Raw genomic sequence first — 14,044 nt, 5'->3', positions numbered from 1 at the left:
AGACACGACTGAGCAACTTCACTTCACTTTCACTAACCTGTCTCTCACAATAGACCAAGAGCATAATGAAAGCAAGCAAGGATTTGGGGGATTTTTTGCTTTTATATTCCTTAACACTTAGTGAAAAAATATGAAAATACATAATTCTGGCAAGGTTGTAGGTAAAAATTAAATCAATTACTTGGTTGGGAGGAATGGACATTGGAAAAGCTCCAAGGAAAACAATTTTGCAATATTTATCAAAATCCTTCAAAACATTCTTTCTCTTTTCTGTAATAAATTCATTTCTTAACATCCAATCTAAAGAAATAATCATAAATTCAAGCAAAAGTTTTGGCAAATATGGTCATCTCCTACAATAGTAAAAAACTAGAAACCATCTAAATGTCCAACAACTGAGAAAATACTGGTAAATAGAAAATAATATCAACTATGTGACTAGTAACCAGAGAAGAGGAACTAACCAAAATGCATATCTTAAAGAGGTAGACCAAAGATTCATTTTAATTCTCTTGTTGGTATTGGCATGCCTTTTTCATGGTTTTTGGAAGAGCATGCATTATATTATGTGTTATGGTCATGAAAGACACTTTAATTTTTTTAAGATTTTTTTTGACATGAACCATTTTTAAAGTCTTTATTGCGTTTGTTACAACACTGCTTCCGTTTTATGTTTTGGCTGCAAGGCGTGTGGGAGCTTAGCTCCCTGACCAGGGATCAGACCCACAACCCTTGCAATGGAAGGTGAAATCTTAACCACTGGACTGACAGGGAAGTTCCATGAAATACATTTTTCAAAAGATAATTTTTATTTTATTTTTTCATCAGTGTTAACCTTTGTTTTGTTATGAAATGCTTTGATTCAACAAATATTACTATGTTATCTACACTGCACTAGTCAAAAAGTCATTGAGGAAACCAGTGTGACAGGAAACCATCAGATAACATGCTTGCAGTCTCTTTAACATAAAGGCCAAAAGGCATGCAGTCATGTTAAGGGCTGATCATCTCTTGTGTGGACTATTATAACAAATTCTTACTGCATCTGTTATCTCCTACTATACACCCTTCAGTTTATTTTTTGCACTGTCTTCAGAATGCTTTGCCTAAGCACAAATGTGGTCATGCCTTCTGTTTCCTCAACTTACTTGTTTGCCCTTTGCCTGCAGCACTGATTCTCAACCATGAATGCTCATCAGAATCACTCTGGTGAATTTTTTTTTTTTTAAGTCCAGTGCCGCGTCTTTTCTCCTCACCGAGCCCCTCTCGCCTGGCCCTGCCAGGCTCCTGATGTAAGTGTTCTTGTTTGGGGCGAAGATATCAGTTTCTTAAAGCTACCCAGAATAATGATTGTGATTACGTTTCCAGTCCCATTTCTTACCTCTTCCCCTGAGCAGATTCTGAATTTCATGTTCTACCATCTCATAATTGTGCTTACCTGTGATTCTGCTTCTCCCTGAAATACAATTTCATTCCTTGTTATCTTGAGTTCTTTTAGTCATCTTTTAAAATTTTGTTTAAATAATCCCCCACAAAGTAAACCTTCTCTGATACCTTAAAGCAAAGTTGGGTACCCCTACCTAATCTTCTCCAAAGAAGCCCCAAAGTAGCCATGCCAAGAAGGATTAGGTTCTGTAGAGGGTGAACCAGTACGGAGATAGGAGGTGACAGAGGCTTTTGACATTTCAAAGCAGGACCATCACTCGAACGGAATCCTCAATATACCAGTAAATGTCGCACTAGCTATCTTCCTCTCACACTAGACTGGGAGTATCTTGAAGGCAAGGATTTTATCATGTTGTATTTCTTAGCACCTGGTCCAATGTCAAGAAGTTTGCAGGTATTCAAGCAATTATTTTCTGAGTAAATATAAGAAATAATCATTAATCCAGTGCATGATAAATGCCATATATATGGCACAGAACAAAATATGGTAGGGAATTGAAAGAGGCATGTTTGCTGGGTGACGTTTTCATCTCATCACGGTATAATGGGAAGCTTTGGGCTCACACGGACTGTTGGGGATGAGTTGCTAGCTGTGTGATCAAGTTATCTAATCTCTCTAAACGTCCACTTCTCCTAGTGTAAGGGTAAAAAACTTGATTTCACAGGGTTGTCTGGAACCCAAAATGCGCCTAGCAGATACAGGTGGTCCATGAATGTTGGTTGCTGTCTTTCTTCTTCACTGTTTACACTGTCATAGTTAATTCTTTCTTGACAAGCTTTATGCTTCTTGGAGGCAGAGACAGTATCTTACTCATTGGTGCTATTCCCTAGTATAGAACAATGAATTACACAAGCCATGTGATCAATAAATAGTTTTGATTAAAGAAGAAACTGCATGAGGTAGAAGGTTGGGTTGCATTTGAATATATAGGAGGATGTAGCATGATGGTAAGAGGAAGTAATTCTGAGACTGAAAAAAGGTGAAGAATAAATAAAATGTGGAAACTATAACAATCTAGGCCCAGGCCCTAGAAGAAAAGTCAACTCAGTAAACTAGATGGTTCAAAAAAGAGATTTAACAGATCTTGTGTATTTGATGTCATACCTATGAAGTCACTACCTAATTATGAAGTTATGAAGTTTTACACTTCATGAAAAGTTATGAAGATTTACTCCCACGTTTTGAAGGTTTGAAGATTTACACCCAAGTTTTCATCTAAGAGTTTCCAGTTTTCGTTCTCATATGTAGACAGTTGATGGGAACTCAGTATTCTGCATGTAAACATTCATTTAATTCACTTGTTGTTAGTATAGTATTTCTACCTTAAACTGTGCCTAACTTTCCCTGGTCTGAAGAATGTCTGTTTAACTGTTTTCAGAGAACGAATCTTCTCTCTTACAGGATGGAAGCAGTAAAAGCATCCAACTGCACCAAGTGGAGAATGGGATAAGGCACAAACACTGCTATGTCAGAGCATCAGGTGCCGCCAATACTTAAGACTATCTGTAGTATAAATTGGCCTATTTCTCAGCCTTCCCTGCAGTTGCTTTGAGAGCCAGGATGCTGGAGTCCAATGAGTAAGTTGACTCTTTTCTCTTTACATTATCTTTTTAAAAATTGTGTGTGGTCTGTCTTCTCCTCTTCCTTTTGGTCTTAAGTCTTTAAGTCCATCCTGTAGTTTCAGTAAGAATTCATGAGGGAGCAAAAGTAAATATCTGTTGTTATTGTGCCATTTTTATCTAGAAATCAGAAGAAATATATTTTATTAAATTATCTATTGTCAGAAAAAGTCCAGAGATAGCAAAATTTAAACTACCACATCAATAAATAGTATGAAATAAGAGTTTATGGTACATATAAGAATAGTTAGTAAACTGGGAGCCTCCAAACATGAAAAGTATGTGAACCTTGGGGGCATGAAGTTACAGGATGGACTATAAAGTGAAAATGTGGTAGTTGTTGGATATTTATAATGATTGGTTATTACAATGGGGGTTTTCCAGACAATAAGGGATTGGTTCACAGTGATTATCTCATATCATTTTGTGGGAAGGTGACTTCAATTTATTTTATGATTTTCAGGGGCATTTATAAGAAATAACCTAAATTAAGTTTTCCTTATGTTCATGAAATAAGCTAGATTTTCATTTTCCTTATGTGACTTACATGGTTCTGTCTGTTCATGGCATTCTCAAGTTTGATCTCCATTTTATATTTAATTTTAACTCGGAGTAAAATTGAGCTGTGCTCTGAGTTTTCCCTGCTGTTGTTCAATTTAAGTAATAATTTGTGCTGATTCCTCTTACATTCTGTTATGTTTTCTGACAGTCTTGGTTTCCAAAGCTGTGAATCTTTTTTAAAAAAAACTGACTTTATGGATATCTTAGTGATCGACTGAGAGAGGTTGTCTTAGAATCTTCTTGTCAGAGATCATTCTGAACTGGAAACTATTAATTTTGTTTAGAACACTGTGTGATGTAATTGGAGGAAAACTAGAGCTGGGGATGCTGGCCTTGGATATTATATTCCTTAAGAGAAAAAGCTTTTTACCACATTTTAAATAATGGCTTTTCCCATCGCCTGAGACCTATATAATTATGTACAGGTCATCACACATTACAGGTGTTCTATGAATGTGCGTAGGCAGCTACTTTTCTGAAAGCTTTTCTTGCAGCAAAAGTCCTTAAAAGAGATGTCTGTATATACTTTATCATGCTCACTCCCTGGGTGATAACATTTACCCCATGACTCTAAAATGTTATCACAAAGAAAATGGGTCCAAAACTTATAACTGTCTCTGACCTATTCTTTAAGCTTGGCCTCATTTACCTACCGCTTTTGATGTCTAGCAGGCATCTCAAAAAAGAAGCCTTAGTCACATCCTCCCCGTTCCTCTCCAGGTTGTTTCTGTCTCAGTAGATGACTCTGCATTTACTCTGTGTTGCTCAGGCCCAGCTTTTTTAAATTGAGTTATAATTGACATAATGCTAAATTAGTTTCTGGTGTGCAACTATAATGATTAAATGTATATACTGTGAAGCGATTGTGAAGCAGTCACCACAAGTCTAGTAAACATCCATCATCATACATAACAAATGAGCCTCTTTCTCATAAAATCTGGACCCTTTTCAAACAGCATCATCTGTCCCGGGCCCTAGGGCCAGTGAGGTCCCTGTGGAAGCCCTTTACAAATTGTTTCTCATTCACCACAGCCCCATTAGTCTCATGGGCATGAGCCCTATTGGTTTACACGCTAGATGTTTTGGGGGTTTACCTCTCAGGGGAAGATCCTAAAAGTTGAGGTGCTTAATGTGTGGGATGAAGCCATTTGTCCTCAGGTAGAAGCTTCAGGTTTGAGTTCCTTCCTGACTCTGCCTGGCAATGCTGGGTGGTGGCGCTTTTGGTATGATTAAGGTCTCAGCCTTTTCTAACTACTTCCATGTATTTGAGCTTTTTTCTCTTTGGCCAGATATGGATTTGCTCTGTGAATATCTTAGATTTTCTCCCCCGCTCCATAGGATAGTTTTCCATATGTAACTGTACATTTAGTGTAACCATGGGAAGAGGTGAGTTCGAGACCTCTTTACCTCACCATCTTGAGCCAGAACCTAAGGTAATCATTATATAAAGATAGTTTGATAATGGTTTCCTGTCATATGTGTTTGCTGCTTGAGTGTGGGACTCGGCCATGATTATTCCTGATCCACTTCTAAAACCATAGACTGATTTTTGTGTACTCAGATGGGTAAAAGTTAACCTGACACGTGTCAGATTATTGTGTTATGGTTTTAAATTTGTATTTCCTTGATTAGTAATATTGAGCATCTTTTCATGTACCTCTCAGCCATCTGTGTGCCTTCTTTGGAAAAAATGTCTGTTCAGATAGTATCATTTTTTAAATTGACTTGTGTTTTTTCTGTTGAGCTGTATGCATTCTTTATATATCAGAAACACTTCTTGTAAGTGCTGTGACTATGAGATTTCTCAGGAAGCCCCATGAGCCGTGCTTGGTCTTGGTACTTTCCACTTCCCATCACGGATGGTTCTCGCAACACATCCAGTTTACTCAGTGCTCTGTGGGCCTCTGCTTTGAATGGGATGTCACCGGAGAGCCTGTCACAGGCACTCTCTTCTTCCCACCCTACCTGGAGCAGGTAATGTGTTACAATAAATTCTACTGTTAGCCAATGGTAAAGCAAAAATGATTTTCTCATCCTTAAAAAGGAAACCATCTGGATGGAGAAGGAAGGGAAGGACTCCCTTTCTCACGGAGCCTGGAACCCACTGCACTGAGGCCTGTAAGAGAAGCCCTGATGTGTCACTCCCCTCCCACACATCCCCAAATGGTTTTCTTAAATTTGCAAAGCAGACGTCTTTTCCAAGAAATGAAGTTTTAAAGGTCAACGATATTGGAGAGAATTTAAGGGTTCTTGAGTAGCTGCTTCTTGAAAGAAGAAAAGCAGTCTTACATTTTTGTCTTTGGAAATACATTTCTTATCTTTTCTTATGTCGTCTATATCTCAGATGCTTGACTTCTGAGCAAACCTAAGGCTAATAGGGGCCAGATTAGTTCAACATAAGAGTGTGTGGAAATACTTCTACTTTCTTATAGTACTGATATTTCTCCACAAATGCTATAAATTTCTAATAGAGAAGAAAAAAGCAACAGGATAAAGATTACCTAGTAAAACTTCAATTAACTTTATAAAATTCCTTTTTGGTAAAAGACTTGCTGGTATAATTGCTGTTTGAGAAATTTAGGAAGAGGGTCAGAATTGAAAACATAAATATTTCAGTAGAGTCCGAGGTAACTAATCTGTATTCCTTAGCTCTGTGAAGCCAGATTAAAGCAAAACCTGGAGTTGACATAATTGATCCAGAACTTTGAGATACCACTGTCGAATATTGATCACATTTTTCCAGAAAAATTCAGATTGTCTCATCACCAAGAATACTAGAATGACAAGCTACCAATAATGCAAAGTCCTGACTACTTTCTCCCTTTACTTCCTCAAATCTTAAATAAACACGACTCTCACTGCAATCACTCTCTGCTCAGCCTCACACCCACCTGAGAATTTTGTGCCTTGAACTCTCACTCATTTACTGTGAAGCCCACAAGGACACAGATTTAGACACATGACCAATGCCTCCCTAAATTGCCCATCAAGAGTCTCACCCTAGAAAACCCAGAACTTCAAGGATGAGAGAACTGAAGCCCCGCCCCCCGCCCAACGGTAAGGGGAAGCGGAGAATCTGAGTTCACTGAGGCAAATGGAGAGGAGCAGCCCTTCCTATCATATTCCCGGCTCACAGCCCCAAGAAAGGCAATCACTGCTGTGAACCAAACTCTTGAAATTTTATTGGCCACTATGGTAATTGGTTGAACTTTGCAAATAAAGGGGTAAAAAATTCAGTGTGTGTGAGGATGATCTCTTTTCCCTCTTTTTTTTTTTAATGCAATTACTAAAAGAATAATGAGGAAAAAAAGGACAGAGGGAGTTGTTTTTCCCTTGAGTAGCCGAGCTATTCTATTGTGTATCTTTTTTTCCTCCCTCTTCTCTCCTCCCCATCTTCCCCTACACTCTTTGACTCCCATATCACCTCCAAAATTGAATGGCTCTCGGAGGTTTACTCTCGACTTTAGGCAGGAATGCTCTGTCTCGTTTGCATTCCCTCCCTGTTTGTCTGTTTTTATTTCGAGAAGGCTAACAAGTTAACCTGTGCCAATCTGTTTCACTAGGGAATTGCTTTGAGATTTTAAGATGGAGTGCCAGCTTGGAATAAAAACATTCTGTGAATACTTCTCCCCATGGTTATTTTTCTCTTGAGAACCTCATGTAGAAGTGTTAGTTGATCTAGAACAAGTCTAAATAGTATAACAATTTTAATTTTTAGCTTTCACATAATTATTTTTATATATGACTCTTGTTTGAACTATCTTTAATTTGCTATGGTTTATAAATATTAGTCCAATGTACCAATATCCTTTGACTCTCTCATATGAACATAATACTGAATTAAGTTTGAGAGAATATGAAATAATCCTGTGTCTAATGAAATGATAACCTAGTTTGGAAGATTAAACACATAAATCAGTAAATAAGACAAAAGAGTAGTCATAACCACCACGAGGGTAGAAAACAAAATCTGAAAACATTAGTCATCTGAGGAAGAGAGTTGTTTTTTTTTTTTCCATGTAGGATTGTTAAGGAAGTTTTCATAAAGAGGGCGGACTTAGAGCAGAATCTTTTTTTTTTTTTTCTTTTTAAATTTTATTTTATTTTTAAACTTTACATAATTGTATTAGTTTTGCCAAATATCAAAATGATGAACTAATGAAATGCCAGTAGCAAAGTTTATACCAGTGGTTAGTCCTGATGATGAGAATGACAGAAACGGCAGGAGAAATTGGAAAATAATACGTATGCTCAAACTTAAATCTGTCAATACTACCTCTGGAGTATTCTCAGCATAACATATAATGGACCATGCCCTATCCAGATCCTTCACTGGCTCCTTGATGCTTATGGGATAAAGGGAATGTGATTTCATGCGACTCCCCAGGCCCTTCATTGCCTGGGAGTCGGCCTCTGCCCCAGAGTAGTGTTTTGTCATAAATGGCAGCCCACTCCAGTATCGTTGCCTGGAGAATCCCATGGACAGAGGAGCCTGGCAAGCTACAGTCCTTGGGGTTGCAAGACTTAGTAACTGAAGAGAGAGAGACATGAAGAGTAAGTGGTGTTACTGGATGAGAAGCTGAAGAAAATTTTTAAATGTGAAAACTGATGTAAAGTAAATGTAATACAAAGAATGGGAATTGCACTTGACTTTACCCTGAGTGACTCAGAAAATGGTGGTAGTCATTTAAAAAGCAAACTGGAAGAAAGACAGTTGAATCAGGAAAGAGAATCATTTTGCATTTCTATTTGAGGAACTTACAAAATTACCAGGTAAAAACTTCTCTCATGTGGTTGATAGTTGGGGCCCAGAACTCTGCAGAGTAAAAGTAGATTTTAAAATTGAATTTTGATAATGTTAGGCATAATGGTAAAAAGGGATCCACACAAATTATTAACATTGACAAAATTATGGAGAAAGTAGTGCCAGATATCCTTTGGACATTTTATAATGTGAACAGTTCAGTTCAGTACCTCAGTCGTGTCTGACTCTTTGCGACCCCATGAATCGCAGCACACCAGGCCTCCCTGTCCATCACCAACTACCCCGGAGTTTACTCAAATTCATGTCCATCAAGTTGGTGATGCCATCCAGCCATCTCATCCTCTGTCGTCCCCTTCTCCTCCTGCCCCCAATCCCTCCCAGCATCAAGGTCTTTTCCAATGAGTCATCGCTTCACATGAGGTGGCCGAAGAATTGGAGTTTCAGCTTCAGCATCAGTCCTTCCAATGAACACTCAGGACTGGTCTCCTTTAGGATGGGCTGGCTGGATCTCCTTGCAGTGCAAGGGACTCTCAAAGAGTTTTCTCCAACATCACAGTTCAAAAGCATCAGTTCTTCGGTGCTCAGCTTTCTTCACAGTCTAAGTCTCACATCCATACATGACCACTGAAAAAACCATAGCCTTGACTAGATGGACCTTTGTTGGCAAAGTAATGTCTCTGCTTTTCAATATGCTATCTAGGTTGGGCGTAACTTTCCTTCCAAGGAGTAAGCGTCTTTGAAATTCAGATGGCTGCAGTCACCATCTTCAGTGATTTTTGGAGCCCCCAAAAATAAAGTCTGACACTGTTTCCACTGTTTCCCCATCTATTTCCCATAAAGTGATGGGACCAGATGCCATGATCTTCATTTTCTGAATGTTGGGCTTTAAGCGAACTTTTTCATTCTCCTCTTTCACTTTCATCAAGAGGCTTTTTAGCTCCTCTTCACTTTCTGCCATAAGGGTGGTGTCATCTGCATATCTGAGGTTATGGTATTTCTCCCAGCAAAATTGGTTCCAGCTTGTGCTTTTTCCAGCCTAGCGTTTCTCATGATGTACTCTGCATATAAGTTAAATAAGCAGGGTAATAATATACAGCCTTGACGTACTCCTTTTCCTATTTGGAACCAGTCTGCTGTTCCATGTCCAACAGTTAGTAGGTGGGTATAAGAGGCAGCCAGAAAGAGGCTCCTTACCAGAGAATATGGCTCTAATAAGCCTCTTCAAACGAGAATTGTATACACACACACACGCCGCTACACACGTTCTTATTATACACCACACCTATTCCACTTTCCATTTCCCTATCCTGCTTGATTCTTCATAGCACTTTCCACCATCACTTATTTATTCTTAATGTTTATGATAAATATCTCCCCCTCATGAAAATAGGGAATTTATTTCAATTTTGCTCTATTTCTTCTCCATATGGAAGGATTTAAATAGGGCTTGTTAAAATAGCTGAATATAAAATAAAGGTATAAACTCACACGGTGCTTAGGCATTTTGTTACAATAGTGAGCATTTAATATTTGGAAATGGATAAAAATAAATGATGCACTTTGGATTCTGGAAGGAGGAATTCTTAGGAATTTTCAGACCCATTGCTAAAAGATGGGTCTAAGAAACCCAATTAAGTTAAGAGGCAATAGTCTAGAAGGGGTTATAGTCTCATAGAAAAAGGAGAGTGAGGGATCTGAGAATGCAGGGAAAGGAGACAACTAATGTTTTGCAAGCATCAAATGGGAAAGGAATCATGATGGAGTTTGCAGTTAGTGACAAGGAATTTTAGATTCTAGGTCCTGTCTTAGTTCCTTTTTCCCCTCTCCTTCAGTGATTTATTTTCTATCCACCCCTGTGACTTCAGTTGTCATCCAAATGAAATATATTGAGTGTCTAGCTCTAAAGAATTCAGTGAAATTTAGCTATCACCTTTTCAGTATTATGATTTGTTTTATATGCAAAGGCCTCCCACGCAAGTTTTCTGAAGTCCTTAGATAGCTCCAGATTTATCATTCCAATGCTGACCTCAGGCATCTCAGACTTAACTTGTTCAAAACAGAATTTATCAGTCCTTTTTCAAGGAAAAGCTTTTGTACTTTTCCTTTGCTGCAGTAAAGTATATTGTAAATCCAGTCTTACAGGTTAAAATAAAGTCATCAATTACCGTTTCCTTTTGGTCATGGTCCCATCCAGTCACCATGCCCTGCTAATTCCTGTTCAGAAATATGCTTAAAAGCTGATGTCCACTCATCCATACTGCTACCTCTTTATCTTTAGCATAGGTAAAGAGGTAGCAGTTACTCCCTTAAGCTATTAGAGGAGCCTTCTGTTCTACTCTTCAGCTGTTTATGTGTCTAGACTGTTGTCTACACTGTTGCCATTGCTATTTTTTCCAAAACTACAAACATGCCACCAACATTGAACATATCTCTTGGTTCCTATTCGCCTCAGGATCCAGCCGCCCATTCTTTTACTAGGTACTGCACATTGTGCTGAAGCATGAGTTAGCGTGCTGGGTAAGGCAGTTGAAATCGACCGTTCTCTCGTGGCCCCCATCGCTTCATGATCATCTATAAGCACTTCACCGCCATGTTCCTTTTTCCTTCCATACTGGGTTACTACCATCTAGGAGTATTCCAGGATTTTTCACAGTTTCCTGTTTCTGTCCATACTGATCCCGTAATCTAGGAAATCATACCTCAGTTCAGCTCATTCGCTCAGTCGTGTCCGACTCCTTGTGATCCCATGGACTGCAGCACGCCAGGCCTCCCTGTCAATTGCCAATTCCTGGAGTTTACCCAAACTCATGGCTACTGAGTCGGTGATGCCATCCAACCATCTCATCCTCTGTTATACCCTTCTCCTCTTGTCCTCAATCTGTCTCAGCATCAAGGTCTTTTCACATGAGTCAGTTCTTTGCATCAGGTGGCCAAAGCATTGGCAACATTCACTCTTGAGCCATCTCCTCTTCGACCACTTCCAATTTGTCTTGATTCATGAACCTAACATTCCAGGTTCCTATGCAATATTTGCTCTTTACAGCATCAGACCTTGCTTCCATCACCAGTCAGAACATCCACAACTGGGTGTTGTTTTTGCTTTGGGTCTGTCTCTTCATTCTTTCTGGAATGTTTTCTCCACTGATCTCCAGTAGCATATTGGGCACCTACTGACCTGGGGAGTTCATCTTTCAGTGTCCTATCTTTTTGCCTTTTCATACTATTCATGGGGTCCTCAAGGCAAGAATACTGAAATAATACCTATCAACCCTCAAATGAGAAACCTCCCAAATGCCTTTCCTTCTCTGAAACATGTGTATGTATGTCCATGGCCAAAATATTTCCTCTTACCTGTCCTAAGACTCTGCTTACATTATTATATTATGAATATTATTATAGTATTTATGTTTATTTTTTCTTTTCCATTTCTTGTGACTTCCTGTAAAAGTCTAAAGCATAATACAATGCTTGGCACTTTGTATACACGGAATGAGTGTGAAGCATGTTCTGCCAGGCCTTTGAGTATTATGGAGACGGGACGAAGTACAAGCACAGATTTTGGAGGGAAACAAACTTAACTATAATTCTTAAGTCAAAAATTTCAATACATTGCTCAGGTGCTGCATTACAGATAAACTAGTATTTATAAAAAAATTTTTTTTGTTGTAGAACATGAGCAATCATTTAGTATCCTTTATAAAAGAAACTTTCTATAATGGAAAACTTCAAGCAATACTTGGAATCAAAGAGAATAATGTTATGAACCTCCCATTACCAGTATGTCTAATCTTTTCATCTATACCCTGTCTGTTTTCCTCCTCTCCTTAAGAACTATTCTGATGCAAATCCTAAACTTCATCACCTTTAATCCATTAATAACTTATTATGTATCACTGAAAGATAAATGTTCTCTATTTTTATAAGACCTTACAATGTCTCAGATTTCTTAATGTCATCATTCAGTTCAAATTTTCCCAATTATTCCTAAATGAGCAAGTGCTATTTAAACAGCTAGCTTGTATGAGCTATATTCATATGAACAGATATTAATGTGCCTATGAATAACATGAGAATCATGTTAAAATGCAGATTCTGAGTCAGTAGGTCTAGGTCGAGGCCTGAGAGTCTGTATTTCTAACAAGCTTCCTCCTATCTAGTGCCAGAGCTGTGTAGGCCACACTTAGAAACGTGATTGTAGAGCATCTTACATTTAGGATGTTTCTAATTTCATCTTCATGATGTCATTTGCCATGTTCCTCTGTACTTCGTGATATCATGTAAACTCACAGTTATATCTAGAATTATAGCTCTCAACCTTGGTTACACAACAGCATCACCGAGGAACTTAACAAAATCTTCATGTCCAAGTCATCTCCAGACAAGATACTTGGAATAAAAGTCTTTGATACTTTTATTGACCAGGTTTTAGAACTGTGAGTTATCTCCCAATCATCTTCCAAAAGATTTTATTTGAATATACTTTAAATATATTAATATATCTGTATCTATATGTTTAGAGATACATGTAAAGCCCAAATTCTTAATAGAAGAAGTATATATTCTGTAATATATATTGTATATTGATGTATTGATGAATCATTTATGTGTAAAATAGGCTGCTTCTGGTGGTGGGTTTTCCTTTTTTTGTTCTGTGTCCTGTCAGGAACTGTAAAAGCATAGGAGTCTTGGTGAAAATGTGCCATCAGTAGCAGAAAGTACATTTTAAGACTTGGCCCTGACGTCTCTGCCAAGGTCTGACCTTCCCAAGCCTGGCCTTCTGCCTCTCCAGCTGCAAGTGTGGTCGTCCCCGCTGAATCCCTGGGGCTGTGCACGGCCGCGCAGGCGTGCCTCTCCACTGTGACCTGCAGGATAAGGAAAGTATTTTCCATGTGCCCGAAGCTCTCCTCGCCCCTCTCCCCTGTTAGGCTGAGTATACACTTCTATCAGGGACAGAAAATTTTTCTTCTAAAATGATGCTGTTTTCAGTTCTGTAAAATTCTTTGAGGCAAGAAAATAAAGGGACTTGATCGCTGGCAGGAAATAGAGGAATTGGAAAATGTGGAGAACAAAATTAACTACTTTTTGTTCTGTCATTTATTGTCATTGATGCGTCTTGTTTACTTTTTCGCTTTCTTAATAAAGCTGTAAAAAGAGTATTTACATTATAAACCCAGCATTAAGCTTGACCTTGTAGAAAAACAACTAGAAATTTTCTGGATGTGGATGGCTAAACATATGTGTAAACCACTGAAGATTTACAGTTAATCTGAAAACTTAGAGACATTTTCTTATGTGCATTTGTCCATAGAAGGGTTAAAAATTTTAATCTACAATCTGTCTACTACTCAGAGGTAGTATTTAAGCAATGTGCTTCAAGTGAAAATCATCTCCTCGAACATAACAACTGATTTCAAGTGGGTTTTTTGTAACTGTTTTTCTACAGAATGGAATTTTAAGCATAAAACCTATGGAGTGGGGTGCCATTGCCTTATCCACTATTCAAGATCAGGGTACTTTTGAAATTTCATGTGAACTAGCTCTCATTTTTCAAACTCAGAAGCTTAAAATACAATGAAAACTAAAAATATTGCCAGAGAATGAAATACACTATATGGTTGTCTGGAGGCTAAATTTTGTTTTCAACTGCTCTTG

General features: G+C 38.2%; 1 long non-coding RNA gene across 1 annotated transcript in view; it reads left to right on the top strand.

Annotated features, from left to right (window-relative positions):
* The first annotated feature begins 1,529 nt into the window (after window positions 1-1,529).
* The window catches only part of LOC129656474 (uncharacterized), a 108,513-nt gene continuing 95,998 nt past the window's right edge, over window positions 1,530-14,044 (top strand). The window contains exon 1 of the long non-coding RNA XR_008716356.1: window positions 1,530-3,024. This is a non-coding gene — a long non-coding RNA (uncharacterized LOC129656474). The remainder of the gene's footprint in view (window positions 3,025-14,044) is intronic.

The sequence above is a fragment of the Bubalus kerabau genome, chromosome 1, assembly GCF_029407905.1.
Source record: "Bubalus kerabau isolate K-KA32 ecotype Philippines breed swamp buffalo chromosome 1, PCC_UOA_SB_1v2, whole genome shotgun sequence".
Lineage (NCBI taxonomy): Eukaryota > Metazoa > Chordata > Mammalia > Artiodactyla > Bovidae > Bubalus > Bubalus kerabau.
The sequence above is the reverse complement of the archived record's forward strand: the minus strand, read 5'-3'. Positions and strand labels throughout refer to the sequence as shown.